Raw genomic sequence first — 18777 nt, forward strand, 5'->3', positions numbered from 1 at the left:
CTGAGCGGGCCCCGAGGAGAAGGTACATCCATCTCTCCTAGGGTTGAGCGGAAGCTGAGCTCTGCTAATGCTCCAGCCTTGAACTCTTTGCCAGACTAAGCTCTCCTCAAAAGCAGAAAATTAATTACCTGGCTGGTTTATGGGCTTTTCACAGGAAAGAGAAACCCCTGATGTTCTCACTCGCAGTGTTGGGGATGGAAAGCACCAGCACTGAGCTTGTTTATTGCTATGAGGTGCCAACGCCAAGCTCACATGCTAAAATCTTCTAGGAAACTTTGTAATGCCCAGTCAAATAGCTCTGAAGTTCAGCCTGCAAACTATACCATGTAAAGCACAGGCTGTCAAATTTAATGCCACAGAGACCCTGGCCATTGTCATGTGGTTGGGAAAGCAATCCCACACCAGTTAAAGAATCCCTCTTCCTTGTGTGGGAGAAGCTAGCCCAGGAGAAAGAGGTTTTCTTACTTTCCTTTCCTGAGATATATTCCTAATCCAGTTTCTGTACATTAGGCTAGAGTGCAGGACATGCTGTGGTGGGTGCTGATGCTTTGGCTCTGACGGATTTTGGTTTTTCATGTGGTTTTCCCCTGCTCTATTACAGCATTCCTGTATTCCTGGCTATATAGAATCATGGAATGGTTTGGGCTGGAAGGAACCTTAAAGCTCATCTCCTTCCACCCCCTGCCATGGGCTGGGACACCTTCCACTATTCCAGGGTGCTCCAAGCCCCGTCCACCCTGTCCTTGAACACTCCTAGGGATGGGGCAGCCACAGCTGCTCTGGGCACCCTGTGCCAGGGCCTCGGATAAATGAACCAAGGTTGCTCATCACACCAAACCTGGGTGCACTATAGCAGAAGACGCATTGCTCTTTCCATGCTCTTTCCATTCTCTCTGATGGAGTTTTCTGGGAGAGTTTCAGACTAAAGAAAAAAAAAACAAACAACAACAACAAAAAAATCAACCTTTAAAAAGTCGTATTTTTTTGGAAAAAATCCTAATCAAACTTGGCCACAGAAAAAACAATATTTCATAAAAATGGGATATTTTGAAAGAAGGCCCTTTATTTCCAAGGAAAACAGCACTTGTTCATAATAATTGTGTGGGATTGCTCCTGGCCACATTAAACCAGAACAGCCCTGCCTAGGGATAGGAGCTGGCACAGCCACCCAGCATGGCACAGCCACCCAGCATGGCACAGCCCCCAGTCCCCACCACAGCAGGGCCTGATGTGCACTCACACAGGTGCTTTATTAATGAAAAGTGTATTGAAAAATGAAAAATTATCCCTTCTCTCCCCATCCCTTCCTGTCTGTGCCAGCATCCAGCACTTCACATGTGCCTTGACATCTGCAATATCAGGGCATAGCAGCAGCTGCAGGTTTTGCCCAGTTTCAGTAGGAAATAAGGACTTTCTCAATTTACCACTTATTAAGACCCTTATTACCAGCTTTTGGAAAGCCTGGCAGCCCAGGCAGATGAGGACAGCTCTCGGGTGAGTCGCTGGTGTGTGACTGCCATGGATGGCTTTGCATTTTGCAACCCCACAGCCAGAGCTGCCAAGCAGGATTGTGCAACCTGTGTTCCAGCCACAGGCATCTCTGTGCAGCAAAGCAGCCTCCCCGGAGTAGCCAGCACACTCCTTCTGGGGCAAGGGTGAGTCACCTGGGACCTGCTGGGACCAGATAGACTGAAGGTGCCTCTGCCTCATAAGGCTTTGCTGAAATGTTTTGGAGTTCAGAGGGAGGGGTGACAGCTTCCAACCAGTTATTTCTCTAAGCCAGTGTCATACTCTTAAAGAGTAATGTGTCACATGCAGAAACACACAGAGAAAGAAACCCACTCAAAAAAACCACTTTTTGACACCTCAGAAGCCCTTTACAGACAAACCCCTCAGCTGCAGACAGTGTTATTTTGCAGATATGCAGAAATCCTCTCCTTAGATGGCAGTTGCTGTCTAGCTCTTCTACTGCAAATGTTGCAGGAAAACCTACATGGGATTTTCCTTGCTAGACAGGTGATTTTTTTCACACCCATTCAGGCCAGCGGTGCTTTGCAGAGCAGCCCTGTGTGCCCCCAGTGGAAAGGGATCCTGCACTAAGTGATGCTGTATTTTGAAGGAGAACCACAGCATTAGGGGAACACATCACACCGCTGCCTTTAGCTCAGATGCAGGTGGGAGTTGACCCTTTGCTAGCCACTCTGACTCGATTTGCCCCAAGGTGAGATGTTTCTAATGTCTCTCATTGTAGCAGCTTTAATTTTGGGGTAAATGGGTGGCAATTTGCCTTATTTCATAGTTTGTGACTAGATCCTGGCTCCCTGCTGGAGAAATATTTCTGGAGAGGCAAGGAAGAACTTTGGGAGGCAAAGAACAGGGAGCTGAAGGGAAGAGATGCAGCCAGGGTCAAATCACGCTGCCCGATCCAAACATTCACCCTAGGAAAAAGGAATGAAGCTGGGACACATCCCCTCTTCCAGGGCCAGCATCCCACTATCTCTCACCTCTCAGTGACACTGGGAGGGAGCTTCCATTTATCTTGGACATGAATATCTGGGTTGCTGCAGGACAGGCAATACCCCTTTGGCGTCATCTGACACTTTGGCTGAGGCAGGAAGCCGGGGCAGGTGTGGGATGTGCAGGTTCCATGCACTACTGTAGAAAATAGGGTTACAAAATTCCCAGCACCATGTTCTGGTGCTGTTCCAGCAGGACATTTGGATAATGGGAAACTGCAGAAATAAATCTGAGTCTTGGCTCTCCACAGCCTGGGATCTGCCCAGCTGGGTCTAAGACATGGGCTGGCCTTACGGCACCCACAGCCCAATGGGACCAGAAGCAGGGGCTATCTGCTGTCTTTTGCTTCTCTGCCCCATCTGCCTTCCTAAAAATAAACCCAGATTCTTGGAAGATAAAGCCCTTCAAGATCCCTTGATCTTTATTTTTAGGGTTGGGGGTTTTTTTCTCCTTTTAAGTTTGCTGTTTCCAGAGGTTTCAGCTGTTTCTTTGGATCTGAAAGTGATGAAAGAAAGGAAGCAAACATAAGACAGCACTTCCAGCCACTCTGAAAGTCTGGGTGTACACTGTAATCCAGCCCCCTCAAACCCTCCAGCCTCAGTATCCTGTACACACTCACCTGCAGCTCCCCTGCCTTAGTCATCCAGCTGGAGCTGAGCATGGGATGAAGCTGTTCTCCTGGAAAACTTACTACCTCTCTCTGATCTACAAGGCAGAACCCAAGGGGAGGTCTCAGCTCTAGGAGCAGACTTAGGCCCCTGTATATCCTGTGCATGGTATGTGGGACTGGACTCACTCACAACTATGTGGTTGGTAGCATGCGGTGCTGGGGCACAGTTGGAAACACCAAAGACAGGACAGTGCTGGAGTTGTTTCTCAGCTGGTCCCAGAATTATCAGCCAAACCATGAGGAGACTGATCAAACCTGAGGCACAGGGACCCATCCTTTCTATTCTAGTCAGGAAGGGCTTCATCCCTTTGGGGCACCTCTCCAGCACACAGGTTCTCACTTAGGGGTCAGTCAAGTTGCTTGACCTCCTTAGGCAAGAGTCCTCATTTTGCATAGAATCAGAGAATCTTAGAATGGTTCAGGTTGGAAGGGGCCTTAAAGGCCATCCCATCCCACCCCACCCCCTGCCATGGGCAGGGACACCTTCCACTCTCCCAGGGTGCTCCAAGCCCTGTCCAATCTGGCCTTGGACACTGCCAGGGATGGGGCAGCCACAGCTGCTCTGGGCACCCTGTGCCAGGACGTCATCACTCTCACAGGGAAGAATTTCTTTCTAATATCCAGTCTAAATCTGCCCTCCATCAGCTTCATCATCTACCCTTCATCTACATTCATCCATCTATCCTTCATCAGCCTCCATCAGTTTTTGCTTATCTTCAACAAGGAAGCTTCCCAGAGAGCTGTGTAAGCTGTATGGGAGGCCCTTCCAAAGCATTTCTTCTGGTGCCAGCAGTTTGGAAAGCCCATCTTCTGGTCACAGGCCAATGGCTCCAACCAGTCACCTCTCATGCTCAAACTGAGCAGTGTCACCACCGCTCAGTGGTGGGTAAGGCAGAGTTTCTGTCCAAACTTTGGCCAAGCTGACCTGTGGTGAGACACTCAAGTGCAGATGTTCAGGTGCTGGGCACCCAACAGAGAAAATGGGGGCACCACAAACACACATCAACCAAATCAGCCTTTTGTTGAATCCAACTCTCGTGACTACCAGACCACAAAATGTTCCCAGAGGCAAAGAGGACCCATGTGCTGGCAGTCCCTAGACAAGTGGGATCTTGAGGGACAGACAACCAACACTTAAGCAGAGTGTCACTCCACATGCAGGAAAGATGGTTGGCAGGTATCTCTGTTTTTGAAAACCAACCATGCTTAGTTATTTTTGGCTAGCTTAGGCCAAAGAGCTTAAATGAAGCTGCAGCCCAGCAATAAGTGCTGAATTTCCCATAAAGATGAAACAGAGAGATGTTTTTAATCAGAAACTACAAAAGAAAGACATTTCATGAGTAATATAAAGCTAACAAGCCCATCCATCAAAACTGGGAAATAATAACATAGCTAGATTAGAACTGGGATTAAGGCCCAAATGAGTCACCTACCAAAAGATCAGATGTTGTCATGCACTGGGCATCCAAACTGGCACACAATGGTGGCCCAGTGCACCAGCATCAATAGGGTCAGATACAGCGGGACAGATGCGGGCAGAAAGTGGCAGGAGCTGGAAGGTCTCATCAGGTCTCTGCAGTGCACCAGGACCAGGAATTTGGCTGAATTTTTCAGGTCAAATTCAGCAGCTCAAGGGAATGCACTTTTAAATTTGAATGGAGTTGCATTCCAAATCATTGATTCACTTGTAGGATACCTGACATTTTACAGAAGGGGCTGGAGAACAAGGTGTGTTCCCTGTGGAGCTGTTACATGACCTTTTCCTGGCACACAGTCTTTAATGGGTGATGGTTGGTCGGAAAGCCACAAAAGTCACACTGCTGGAGATGATCCATGGCTGCAGCTGTATATCAGGCACCTCCAATGACACATCCCTGGAAACAAACAGAACAGGAAATTTTGGATAAACTGTGGGGTATTTACCCAGTCAAACCATTGCAGAGGCAGACCATCTCCATGTGGAGCAGGCCTGGAGAATGGAGATGTGTGACACCAGCAGAAAACTCTCCTGATATGTCCCTGTGCAATAGCAGACAAATGCAGGATGTTCTGTGGCCAAAACGTGCAGGTTTTTAGGATACCTGTAGGAGCATGATGCTGGGTTAGGAGCATCGGGGAATAGAGCTGAACAGGGTGTGAAATTCTGCTTTTGGCAGCAGCAGAGACAGAGACTCCGAAGAGCCTTCGAGAGACTGGAATGCTAATCGTTAATGACTCAAAACAATTGGCCATTTGCAAAAGCAGCAGGTGCTTTGCTGACTATGCCCAAAGTAACCACCCAGGGACAGAGGGGTTGCACACACACACACACACACCCCCCCACACACACACCGAGAGGACAAGCTGGGCTCTGAGACAGATCAGGGAAGAAGCCAATAAGAAGCAGATCCTGTGAGGCAGGATATATCTTTTTATCATGTCCTCCCTTACATAATTGGCTCAGGAGTGAAAATTCCCTTCCAGGAAGTTTCACACTTCACATATAAACCTGAAATTATTAATTCCTTTCTGATGAGCCATAATTGGCTCTGCTAAGATGACAAGAGAAGCAGCTGTCATGTCTTAAAAAGTGTCATAAACCATCAAAGACCCCCGAAGTTCCCCTGATCCACCTGTTAAGTCATACAGCATAGAATTCTCTGCCCCAGGGGAGGTACTTGGGTACCTGGGTGTTCCCAACGAGCCTGAGCATATATTAACTCATTGAACGTTGCATTTTGCGGGCTTCCTCCATCCATGATGGATCGAGACTGAATATTGCTTTGACCAACTTACATCGAAATTGCAACAACCAGGTTTTATCCCTGGACCCACTGGAGGGTGGTAACTATATAACTATTCTGTTCTTATCCTTTCTTTCTCTTTCTTTTCCCTTATACATCTTCTTAAATGTTCTTTTTATGCTTTTGTATTACTATAGATAATAACCAAATCAGCTACATAGCCATTTTCCATTGAAACCAAACTGTTCTAAAATAAGCCCTCCATATATATGTATTTATAAGCACTGATCATTCAGTGTTATTTCACTCTAATCCACCCCAAGGAATCTATTAATCTGGGTTACCTTCTTCCTCAGGGGCGGGTTGTAACAGAATCATCATTCTGCCTGTGAGAATGGGATGAAGGAAGAGGCAAATAAATCCCTTTTTCTCTGGCCAGGTGGTTTCCTTCTGAAAAACGATGGCTGCGGTTCAGGCAGATCTGGTTTTACAGCTGCCCTGTGCCAGCCTGACATGCCTACAACTCTGCTCTAGCAGATCACTGAAACAATTGCTCATTCTGTGAGGAAAGCCAGAGGCTAATTACAGGCATGTAACATGATCCCAGCAAAGGAAGAGCTCTCCAGGGCTGGCTTTCCACACACTGCTCAAGGGTGCATCTCAGTGCCCTCTTTTACATGCACATACTTCCCTTTGCACATCCCAGGTGGTCTAGGAAGAGCCTGAGACTCGCCCAGCATCCCTGCACTCACCATCTCTTGGGACGCACACATACTTGACAGTGAGACCATGGGGGATCTGGAAAATGCTGGTAACAGGGAAAACTGCCCAGGTGATGGGGCAAGAGGGCTGTGGTGAGAGATGACCAAGAAGGAGTGAGCAAGACGTTCACTCAGTACTGAAGCATCTCTCACCGGCACCACAATTTTCTGGTGAATCACAATGAGGGCCAGAGCAGAGCTCCTCATTCAAAGGTGAGCTCTGGAGTGTGGTTGAGGTACTGGTTAAGGACGAATGGATGGAAGGCATCTGGGGTGTTGCAGACACCAGTCTGTGAGAGAAATGTTAAATGATGGGCATGCAGAGCTGTCTCAGCCAGGCTGCCCCAGCCCAGTCACCTGCCTACTTCTTGCCAGCTGATCCTTTGGATGCAGCTGGTGCTCTGCCCACCTGCAGATCAAGGTGGCCCATGAAGAGCAGGGGGAGACATCCTCCAGATCAGGAATCACAGATTGTTTCTTGGGATCTGGGAGCTCCCTCTGGCAGCAAGATCTCCTAAGCCCTAGATGAGAGGCACAGAGAGACCCATGCCAAAAGAGGAAGGAGAGTCCCATGGAATGGCCTGAGCCATGCTCCACATCATACTCCCACTTGAGCCAGGGAAGTTCCCAGGAATCAATGCTGAACAGGACATTCAGCATCCACAAGTTGTTTCTGGCCCATCTGTCCAAGAAGGAACAGTGATGGATGGTCGTCAGAGTCCTGACCGTGACAGGGGCTCAGCCAGGCTCTCCAGCTCTGACACTGATGACTGGCCAGAATGGGCTTCTCTGGGAGCAGGGCGAGCACCAGCACCCCCTCCCTACCTTGCTGCAGAACGGTGGGGGGGGAGCAGGGCCAGCTCGGAGACCACAGTGTCCCCGATTGGCAAAGACAGATCCAGTCTCCACCGCTGCTCAGGAATGTGGCTCGAGGTGGAGCAGCAGGTGCTGGAAGGAGGGTTGCAGTCAGTCTCACCCTCCAAGAAAAATACCGCCTCTGCTCACCAAAGGAAAGGAGCAGAAGCAGCCCCTGCACAGCCAGATTTATGGGCCCCAGCAGGCTGAAAAAATCCAGTGAACATTTCAGCAAATCCAGCCTCCATCAGAAGTTACAGAGTGATAGGTGTAAGTCCCAGCCAGACTCGCAGCTGCTGCCTCTCCTGAGCCAGCCCCGGGCTGCCAGTGAAGTCACCCTCGCACCCCCAGGTTGTGGGGATGGCAGTGGGGTCAGTAAGGGTGGCGGTGGGTGCACCACTGGCACCACCCTGAATGTGTTTCTGCAACAGGACAAGCAGCTGGGGGTCTGGCTGGGGGATGCACTGGAGGAAACATCACGCTGAATGGATGGGACAGTTTTTAGAGGAGCTCTGATGAGCACAGGGCTCATTTACAGAAAAAGTTGGAGATGGGTCAGGGTTGTACCCAGCATCCCCTTTCCAGGTCCCAAGCTGGGTCACCTTCTCTGGTATCATCTTCCAGGACTCATACCCTGTTTGCAAACATTTCCTGTTGCCCATCACGGGTGCCCACAAGGACCATGTCCACAAACCCCACATAGACAGCTTTCCCCTTCATGCAGGAGATTGCTGCCCCTTTCAAAGATCTCACAAGGGCACATGGTCACCAAACCTTGAACAGATGATCAAGAGGAGGAAAAAGACAGAGGCAATTCCCTTAAAAGTCATTAACATCTCCATTATTATTGCCTAATGGCAGATCTCAGCCCTCACCATCCTCTTGTCCTCATCTGCAGGTTTTTTGGGACAAGGCCAGTCTCTTTGACTTTGGAAAATACCTGCCACACTGAGGGTGATAAAATTATCAACCTTCTGCAGCTGGGAGGGGACAATGCTTCCCATCTATCCTTTCATCAGCCCCATTCACCTCTTTTCTGCTCTGTCCCAGAGAAACTCCCCACCCCATCCCCCAAATTTCCAGGGCTTTTTACACAGCAAAACCAGTCCTGATCTTGAGATAATGCCTCTGTCCCAGTATGCACATGGGAAGAGATGGGAGACAAGCCTCTCTTGCAGAACCAAAACTGCTGTGTGCCCTTCACACCTGTTCTGCTGCAGGGGAGGTGTCCAAATCCCCCAGAGCCTCAGTGGTCTCCAATGAGGGGATGTGTGAGGACCCTCCTGCCAGATCTTTGTTATCTGAGACACGTAATGATCCAGCTGCTGCCCCCAGCTCCACAGAAACTCCAGCATCTGTCTGGAGACAAGGCTCAGCATACCAGGTTTTTGCCTGTTCTGCCCATAGCCTGATTCTCCCTCCCAAAGGACACAATTTGAGGGTCAGTCATGGTCCTTTAGCTCCACAGAAAAGTCAGCTTCTCCCTCCAGCATCTCTGAAGCTGGGCAAGCCATGATACTGGTGCTGTAGTACATTTGGGATAGAGATGTCTTTGAGATAGAGAGCACAGGCAGAAGCACATGGACACTCTTTTTAGGACTGCCTCACATGCTGAGCTCTGTTATGAGGGTATGAAGAGGCAGGACTCCACAGCAGTTTTTCTGCATCCCCATGCCTCTCACACAGGGCCAAATCCTCTGTCATCATATCTGGAGCCATGCAGGACCTGGTATTTGTCTGGTGTCACACCTGGGTCCTGTGCAAGGTGGCTGAGCCTGGAGCCACCATGTCCATGGAGGCATGCTGGGCTCCCAAGAGGCCCCCTCTGAGGTAAGCATGCCCTGTGCTGTGGCTGTTCTCAGTCGCAGTTTCATCTGCCCCCTGGAGCCACCATCTCTCTGACCTGGAGTACAGGGTGGGACTCAGCAAGTCAGTTCAGGGGCTTTTGCAGATTTTATAGTGCTTTTTTCATAGCTCCAATGCAGACTGCATTCAGCCAGGCCAGCCCCTTTGGAAAGCGCTCCTGCTTCACTTTCCAAGTGGATCCACCCATTTTCCTAATGCAGCAGAGATTATGGGATAGCACTCTGTGCCTCTGTGTATCTCGCTCAGCCTTCTGAAAGCTTGTCCAGCTTCATCTCCAAACACCTAGTGCAGTTCCTGGGTTGACGCTCCTGAGATATTTCTGGGAGGAGGGCAGAGGATCCAGCTTCACACATGCCTTGTAGGCTGCATGGGAAAGTTCAGATCTTAAACAACAAAGGATGCCCACAGAGGCTGTTCCTTCAGGCACAAATCACCAGGAATTCCATCTCTAGTCTTTCTGCTCTTCCTAAATGAATGGTTCTTCACCCAGATTTCTCAGACTACCCCTGCAGAGAGCCCTGCTTCAGCTTCTTGCTGTGGGAGCAGCAGAGATTCAGGAGCTGCCAGGAATGGATACACAGCTTCTCTGAAGTACGGCATGGGACTGTCCTTCCCTCCATGTGAGACCTGCTCGTGAGCCTCTTTAGAGCCAGGAGTCAACCCCAGACCCAGATTTTGGAACCACTTCCACTGTAACTGGACATCTCTTTCCACCCACCCCTCTGCAGCATCCCCTGTCTCTCTCCCTCTCTGTCTGTGTCTTAGGTTACAATGTAAGATGTAACCAAAAGTATGTATTCTATCACCATCTGTTAAAACCAAGTGTGGCAATGTTCTTTTCTCTTCCGTGAAGCATCCCTGATAACTCCCTCTGGGAGTTATCTGCCCCTTCTGCTAATGGGCCACCCAGCCTCACTGCATGATTCATCACATGCCATTGTGAGATGCTCTGCCCAGGGGGAGGAAACAAGCATTCCTACCTGGATATAATCTGAGGTTTGGAACACCACACTCAGCCCTTACCTACTGGATTCCCAGAGGATAAGAGCTACATAACCACCACTGGACCTTCAGAGGAAGAGCAGACCCTTCTACAGGATCACTGCCTCAACAGAACTGTATCTATCACTTCAAAGAGGACTGCAGCCACCACTTAATCAGACTGCTACCACCACCCTGACCAACAGGGTGTCAGGTCATATCTCTGTCAGGTTAAGCCAGTATTTCTGTATTATTGCCTTGTTATATATACTAGTAAAGAACTGTTATTCCTATCTTTGCCTGAAAGCCCCTTAATTTCAAAATTATAATATTCAGAGGGAAGGGGGTTACATTTTCCATTCCAAGGGAGGCTCCTGCCTTCCTTAGCAGACACGTGTCTTTCAAACCAAGACAGTCTCTCCCACCCCTTCTTGGAAAGAAACACTGGATCAGGAGGTCTGAGCATTCATCTTTGCCCCATGGTCTAAAACCTCTCCTCTGTCCTGGGAGGCTCTTTCATGCAACCACCTCTGAGCATCCCCTCCCTGCTTGTGTCCACAAGACGTGACAGAGACAGCAGCCACAAGCAGACCCTGGCATTAACAGGGGTCACTCTGGGGGATTGACATCCCCTGCTTTCGGCCTAGATGAGGTGTTGTGTTGGTGTGTCTTGGGTTACAATGTAAAGTGTAACCAAAAGTATGTATTCTACTCCCACCTACATGAGCTGTTAAAATGGGTGGAGCAATGTTCTTATCTTCTCCATGACTCAGCCCTGATAACTCCCTCTGGGAAAGCAGCAGCCACTCTGGGGGGGAGGGCTTTCTCCGCTAGTGGGCCATCAAGGTCTCACAGAATGACTCAGAATTACATCATTCCATTGTGAAATGCCTTGCCCGGAGGGAGGAACTGAACATTCCTACCTGTATATAATCAGAGGTTTGGAACAGCACAGGGGCACTACCACTGAATTCCCAGAGGACAAGAGCTGATAACCACCGCTGGTCCTCCAGGGAAGGACCAGACCTTTCTACAAGATCACTGCCTTGACAAGACCACATTCATCACTCCAACAGGACTGCAGCCACCATTTCATTGGACTGCTACTACCACCCTGACCAACAGGGTGTCAGGTCATATCCTGTCAGTTTAAGCCAGTGTTTCTGTACTATGGCCTTTATTTTAATTTTCCTATTAAACTGTAGTTCTGACTTGGAATCTGTCACAAGATATTTGTGTGGAGTTAATTCCTCCCGCTTCAAACCACTAAATGGTGGCAAGTATGACAGTAGGAACAAAGACAAGACGGTCATTTTGTCCTAGGAAGGGATAGCTGCTGGGAAACCTGCTGCCTGGAGCTGTGTGTGCCAAAGGAAATGGGCCTGAGATTGACCATGAAAACATATTACAAGTGTAAAAAAACCCTGGTTTTCTACATCCTGAAACTTTCCACAAACACAATCTGAATGTTTGCAGTATTTTTCTCTAGGAAAACACATTTCAGAACAACTAAGCAAAGAGGGAGAGTCATAAAGCTGATAGGAGATTGGGCTCAATTTCACTGTCTTCCTACTGACATTTCCCTGGGATCAGGGAACCCTGGAGTGTTCCCCAAGAAGAACATAGATACCCCTCATGATGTCCATGTCCAAGGGTCAGTGTTCAGTGGGACGTGGAGGTGAGGGAGTGACATGAGCAATGTGAGGACTTGCAGGTGATGGGGGGCTGTCAGGCCAAGGTTGCACACTTCAAGATCTGAGCATCATTTAAATTAGTGAAGCAGCCAGATAAAGCAGCAAGGCCTTGTTCTCTTTTTTTTTTTTTTTCCCTTAAAAAAATCTAATTTAAAAGATCATTACCTTCTATAAAAAAGGGGCTTGAAGTCTTTGATTTCTCCCCCTGGGCAATCTGTAATCCCTCATCTAAGTCCCAAGCCCTTTAATTAAGACCTCAGTCATTTGAATTGTTAATGAAGACCCATTGGAGGACCATCATTCTCATTCCTGATTTCATCTTGTGCTCATTAGGGACTCCTGATTAAAATTCATCATCTCAGAAGATATTTATAACTCTCTAACTATCCCTAGACCTCATTAATTCAAAGCCACCTGTTTGGAAAGAGATGGGGGGACTTAAAAGGCACCAGGCGGATCTGGAGCTCAGGGAACACTGTTGACTGACAGATGACAGTGTTGGTCTTGCTGCACAGTATGGGAAGGGACACCAGGGGTGTAAGGGATACCATGGGAGTAAGACATGATCCAAACTGTATTTAATGGGGTGGGGAGAGGAGAGGAGAGGAGAGGAGAGGAGAGGAGAGGAGAGGAGAGGAGAGGAGAGGAGAGGAGAGGAGAGGAGAGGAGAGGAGAGGAGAGGAGAGGAGAGGAGAGGAGAGGAGAGGAGAGGAGAGGAGAGGAGAGGAGAGGAGAGGAGAGGAGAGGAGAGGAGAGGAGAGGAGAGGAGAGGAGAGGAGAGGAGAGGAGAGGAGAGGAGAGGAGAGGAGAGGAGAGGAGAGGAGAGGAGAGGAGAGGAGAGGAGAGGAGAGGAGAGGAGAGGAGAGGAGAGGAGAGGAGAGGAGAGGAGAGGAGAGGAGAGGAGAGGAGAGGAGAGGAGAGGAGAGGAGAGGAGAGGAGAGGAGAGGAGAGGAGAGGAGAGGAGAGGAGAGGAGAGGAGAGGAGAGGAGAGGAGGCCAAGCAGCCACCGGCCAGATGTGCCAAAGAGGAGAGAGACCCCCTCCTACATCAGTGTCCTGGAGCGTACAAGGGTATGAAGACTTGGAAACGTTGAATCATAGAAAGAGACCACCCCATGACTCCTTCTCTGTCCCAGTAGACAGACAGGTCCTGCCTGTCTCAACAACCCACCAGGGACACAGCCACTGGGTCATACAGTCTGGCTGCTCCCTCCACAGTTTGCCCAACACTGTCCTGAACCCCAGTGAAGCTGAACCAGTCTCATGGACCTCAACCCTGGATAGGCCATGGGGTCCTTTTCCCAGCAAAATCGCGAGTGGTAATAGAGAGGGAACCCCAAAGCATCCAGCTCTCCTTCCAACCCATACCTCAGTTTGCCTTATTCTGGGCTTTGCCTTTTGCTCTCCCACCATGTCCTCCCTTGCACCACTGGAAGCTAAGCAGAAGCTCTGCCTCTTCCACTTCTTCTTCTTGTCCCCTGCCATCACCTACATGCTGCCCTCCTTTTTCCTCTCCCCCATCCATGCTCTCTCCCATGGCTCCCTCTTCTCACCAGCTGTCCAGTCCTGAAGTTTGCCATGACTCTGCTGATCTTCTGCATCAGTTGCTTCTCCCCAAGTTCAGCCTAAATCTGGATCATGCTCCCTGGGGCTGGGGACCAAGCCCAGGGATCGCAACCATCACAAGAGGTTTCCCTGGAGTAATTTGTCCCCTTGACCCAAAAGGAACCCTTTCCTTTGGGACACTCGATGTTTTTGCTTAGCCTCATGTTCTCCTGCTTTGGGTCAGGCTTTAAATAAAAATGCCCTGTGAAAATAGGAAAAGACTGTTGTTTCAAGGCTGTCTAACTCCAGCACTTCAGAAATTAGACATTTTACCTTGGAAACATCTAGCAGGACTATGCTGACACTTTCACATACATCCAAATGACTGAAACCTGAACTTAGAGCTCCTTTTGGTCACATTGAAATCCCATTTTTTAGTGAATTACTACACATAAAAGGTCCAGCTAGCTGCTGCCACTCCTGCCCAGGTTTCACTACCCCACAGTCCAGGTGAGTTTTGGGACAGCTCATCCCAGGCCCCTTCCACCTTGCATGTCACCACCAATGCTGTGCCAGCAGTATGCAGCTCTTCAGCCGTATTCTGATGTGTGAGGCTGAGGAGAGCCCTCCTTCCTCACACAGTGGTTGAGCCCAGCCATGTTTGTACTAGTCACCACAACACAAAGCAAGAAAAAATCCCTGGGTTGCTGTGGATGACAAAGGGGGTGAATAAAAAGGATGATAAATGTACTTTGAAGCTTTTTGCCTCTAGACAGACACATTTAAAAGTGACCTGCAAGGGACCTTCCCCTTTCGGTCCCAAATAATAGAAGCTCTGAATGAATTTTAACACTGGGTTTATTCCCCTTATGCTTTTTTTGTTCCTGTTAGAAATTCAGGTCCCTGTGCAAGCCCCTGAATGAGTGCAATGATGCAACAGGAGGGAAAAGTGAACACAAATGAATGAAAGATGGTTTTTAAACACTTTCCGAAATGCCCGGCTTTTATCCTGCTGGAGTGGGAGAGGACACTGTTTAACATAGTTTGCTTTGTGCTTGAGAGATTTATTTAACTCCAGCAATTGTGTGGCAGTTCAGAGAAAGGAATCCTTTGTTGGAGTTACAGCTCTCCATGGCAAGCAGTCTCCATGCCCTTGCTGGAGTGAGGCCACTTTGTGTGGAAGAATGAACTGCTTATTTGGGATGGGTGACCCCAGAGCCCACTGCCTGCTGTGAGGCACAATCTGGGATGGTCCATCTGACAGCAGCTTCAAGCTTTGACTCCATCCGTGGTAGCCGGGAAAGCACCACAGCTGTGTGAGTCCAGCCCAAAGAGCAGGGGGTCTTCTGAGCAATGGAAAGATTCAGGGTCTGGGACAAAAATCCCTGGCTGCTATGAACTTCTCTTGAACTTCCCAAAGGGACTTGCTTACATTTGAAGTTTCCCAGGTAGCATTTGAGTAAATGATGTGTGATGAACCTGTTATTTTGATATCAGAACAAAGGATGATCCACCTGGGTTGAATAGAGATAACCACACTACCTCAACAGGCCCTCAGTGTGGGAGAGGTCTTGGCAAGTTTCATGGGGGCAAAGCTGTCACTGGAGCCTGTCTGCCTGGAGCTGGGTCCAAGGAGTATTTGGAAACAGAGCCATTGTCTTGGACCCATGACTGTGGAGCAGAGTTTCTGCACCTACAGGACTCTTCTACCTTCCATAGGTCCATGGAAAGGCATCAGTTGTAAAGATCAGCTTGGTACATATACCAAGGAGTCCCTCAGCCTTTCCCTTTGGGCCCCTTTGCTCCACAATAAGCAGATTGTTTGGAAAGATGTGGAGGTTTGGAGAGATAATTACAGGCTGGATCAGGTTGAAAGGGACCACAGTGGGATTATGGGGTCTCACCTCCCTGCCTCAGCAGTGTCATCCGAGAGCACATGGCAGAGGATTGTGTCCAGATGGTTCTGGAATATCCCCAGTGAGAGAAACTCCACACCCTATCTGGACAAAGTGAAAGGGAAAAGGGTTGTCAAGGACAGTACCTTCCAGCTCCCACCTTCTGCTGGCAACAGGACCACCTGTGTCAAAGGAAGGGGCAGTCTTCTGCTAACAGGCACAGCACCATGATAAGTCTCTCCCAGCCCTAGCAGGGGGAAATCTCAATCAGGTCAAAAATATCTTTCACCAACATCTTTCCACTTTTTGACACAAATAAAAGCCATCAAGGCAAGACCATGCTGTCCCTTGGCTCTTTCTTTGTAGGACAAGGTGTGTCATGAATGTACTTCAGCCATCCCATCCCATCCCATCCCAGTGCCTGGGTTCCAGTGATGTAGGTGCGTGGTGCAGGGTGCACATGGCCCCCATGCAGCCCACAGGCCCCCACATAGCCCAGGATTTGTGTCTGGGCCCCCACGACCCCCCTGTGACCCCCATGCTACTGGGAACTGCCACCACAAGCCACTGCCTCCCTCTTGTGGGTGAATTTGGGGAAGTATGAGGGGGAGCACCCAGGAAGCCCTGGCAAGGCTGGCACCTACAAAAACACCCCTCTCACCTCACCAAACGGGGAACACCCACCAAGTTTGGGAACACCAAACACTCTCCAGCTTCTGGGACAACAAACCTCTAGAGCCCCCAAAAGCTCATCCTGCCATAGACCTTCATGGTGGACTCATACAGCCAAAGAGAGCCTTCCAATGAGCTCACACAGCCAGATTCTGCTCTCTGGGTGACTGCAGAGACTGGTTCTGAGGTAAATGAGGGGAGAAAAGGACATGCAATGGTGCCAGAACCACAGCTTTGGGTCATCTGTAACAGGCTGCCTGACTCTTGGGTTGGGGAAGATTTGGATCCTCCACAGGCAGAGCAAGATCAAAGAATCAGAATATCCTGAGCTGGAAGGGACCCACAAAGACCATCAAGTCCAACTCCTGGCCCTGCACAGACACCCCAACCTGTGCCTGAGAGCAGTGTTCAAACACTCTTGGAGCTCTGGCAGCCTCAGGGCCATGACCATTCCCTGGGGAGCCTGGGCAGTGCCTGACCATCCTCTGGGGAAAGAACCTTTTCCTGAAATCCAGCCTAAATCTCCCCTGACATAAATTCATACCATCTCCTGTCTCTGGACACCAGAGAGCAGAGATTGGTGCTTGCCCCTTCACTGCCTTGGGAGGAAGCTGTGAACCCCTTCAACAGACCCTTCAGATGGCCAGTGTTGGCCAGAGCACAGGAGAAAACACGAGCCTATCCACTGCAATAACCAACCCAGAGAGCATTTGGGAGCAGACAGCAACGAAGAACAGAGCAGCATCTCCACAGGATCCACTGGCTACTCAGGACTGTGGTTCCCATCTGAAAAACTCAGGTTTCTCCAAGCCCTGGGAGCTTCCAAGCCTTTGGGAGGCCATCTGAGTCCCTTCATGGAACTGGAAGGAAAAAGGGAATGGAGGGCCAAGGGAGCTATTAAAATCCCCTTCATGGGCACAATGGGTGGCAGGATAATCCCAGCTGCTCCCAGAGACACTGAGATAGTCCCAAGGGATGTTTTAAGAGGGCTGAAGATAAAAAGGCTGAAAAGAAATAGTCGGGGGAACTGAACAAGAATATGCAAACTCAGCTAAGACCTGCAAGGAACTGATAAAGGCCAGGGAAAAACAGAGAAAAATAACACTGCCAAGAGGGCTACTGGGAATAAGAAGGAATTTTGCAAATTGCAGCAAAGGGAAAGCAAATACAGTGTGAGTCAGCCCATTAATAAATGAGAAGGGAATGCAAATTAATGAGAATTCATAAGCAGCTGAGGTACTGACCTGCTTTCAGATTTTCTATTTCATTCCCAACACAACTGAGTTCTGGGAGGCATTAACCCTTTCCTCTGTACCCTTCAGGACTGGGCATGAAAAGGGTTCAGAAAATCTGCAATCCTGTGTCACTACATGGGCCTCCTTCAAACTCCTTCATGCACCTGTGCAAAACTTCATCACAGCTGAATCACAACAGTCTGTGATGGATACCTCAGCCATCAGGCACCCTCTCCTGCAAGTGCTCATTCCCATGTGGCTGGGCTTATACAAGAGACTTCAGAAGGTCTTCTCTCCCACATCCCACTCCTCTCCTTCATTCTCTTGTTCTGTTTATTTTATTGATCATAGCTGATTTGAAACAGTTTTTAGAAGTTTTTTCCAGCCAGCTAGAGCTGAGACCAGCTTCTCTTTTCAATCCTGCTGGGAACTGTGGATCTTAACCAGTATAAACCAATGCAGCTCCATTATGGCCATCAGAAGGTTCTCTGATACACCAGCACCCTTTGGCCAAAAGCAAGAAGGTCAAGGCACTGGTCATTCATAGCACACACCGGTCAGATGTCTGCCCCATTCTTCACTGTGTCTTTGGGAGGTCCCAGCACAACCTCTCTGCCGAGTGGTAGCAGTTTGTTTTATGGATCAGCTCCTGTTTGATGATGTATTCATTGATCTTTGCCACCACCAACCTCTGAATTCCTCATTCCCAAACTGAACTGCATCACTCCAGGATTCACCAGTGCCTCAGTCTGAACCTTCCTCTCCTGCTCCCAGCAGCATTATTTGCAGGGCAAGGTCCTGCAGCCTCTGAGTCACATTGATTTTTGCCCTTCACAGCAGCCCAAAGACACTTCAAAGCAATCATCCTGCCAGGAGACACTTAAGGACTTTCATGTCCTGATTTTGCAAGAAGAAGCAAAATCCAGAGGCAACAGAGTTAGGGAAGCCTGTAGTTAAAGCTGTCCTGGCCTCTGACAGACATTCACTGTCTTAGCTGCACTTTCCCAGGCTGGATGCCTGCATACACTGAGTAGCTGAAGAGCATTTTCAGTTAAACCAGCACTGCTGTCAGTCAAGGAACGAATATTTGGCTTTGGAAACCATTGGAGGGCTCTACAATTGATGCAAGAGTCAGAGATGCCACGGAGATGTGCATGGACTTCCATGGGGTTTTTTTCTCTCTTTCCTTGTCTGAGCCCTTAAATAAATGTGCATTTGTCTCCTGAAGGATCTGGAACTTGCATTTTCAAATGGCTTTTATAGCTCCCTACTCCAATCCTCTCCAAATTGGAATGTGGGCAGGCAGGCAGTCACACACGAAGTCCCACTTTCTTTAAGGGTCCCTCTTGTCATGTGCATTTTTA

At 49.1% G+C, this 18777-nt stretch overlaps 1 long non-coding RNA gene across 1 annotated transcript; it reads right to left on the reverse strand.

Moving 5' to 3' along the window:
• Positions 1–4496: 4496 nt before the first annotated feature.
• Positions 4497–17545, reverse strand: LOC138121409 (uncharacterized). The gene is made up of 3 exons (XR_011156179.1): positions 17423–17545; positions 15653–15753; positions 4497–5061 (listed from the first exon to the last, which is right to left on the reverse strand). It is a non-coding gene; the product is annotated as an uncharacterized lncRNA (long non-coding RNA).
• Between the last annotated feature and the right edge of the window lie 1232 nt (positions 17546–18777).

Source organism: Aphelocoma coerulescens, chromosome 21 (assembly GCF_041296385.1).
Source record: "Aphelocoma coerulescens isolate FSJ_1873_10779 chromosome 21, UR_Acoe_1.0, whole genome shotgun sequence".
Lineage (NCBI taxonomy): Eukaryota > Metazoa > Chordata > Aves > Passeriformes > Corvidae > Aphelocoma > Aphelocoma coerulescens.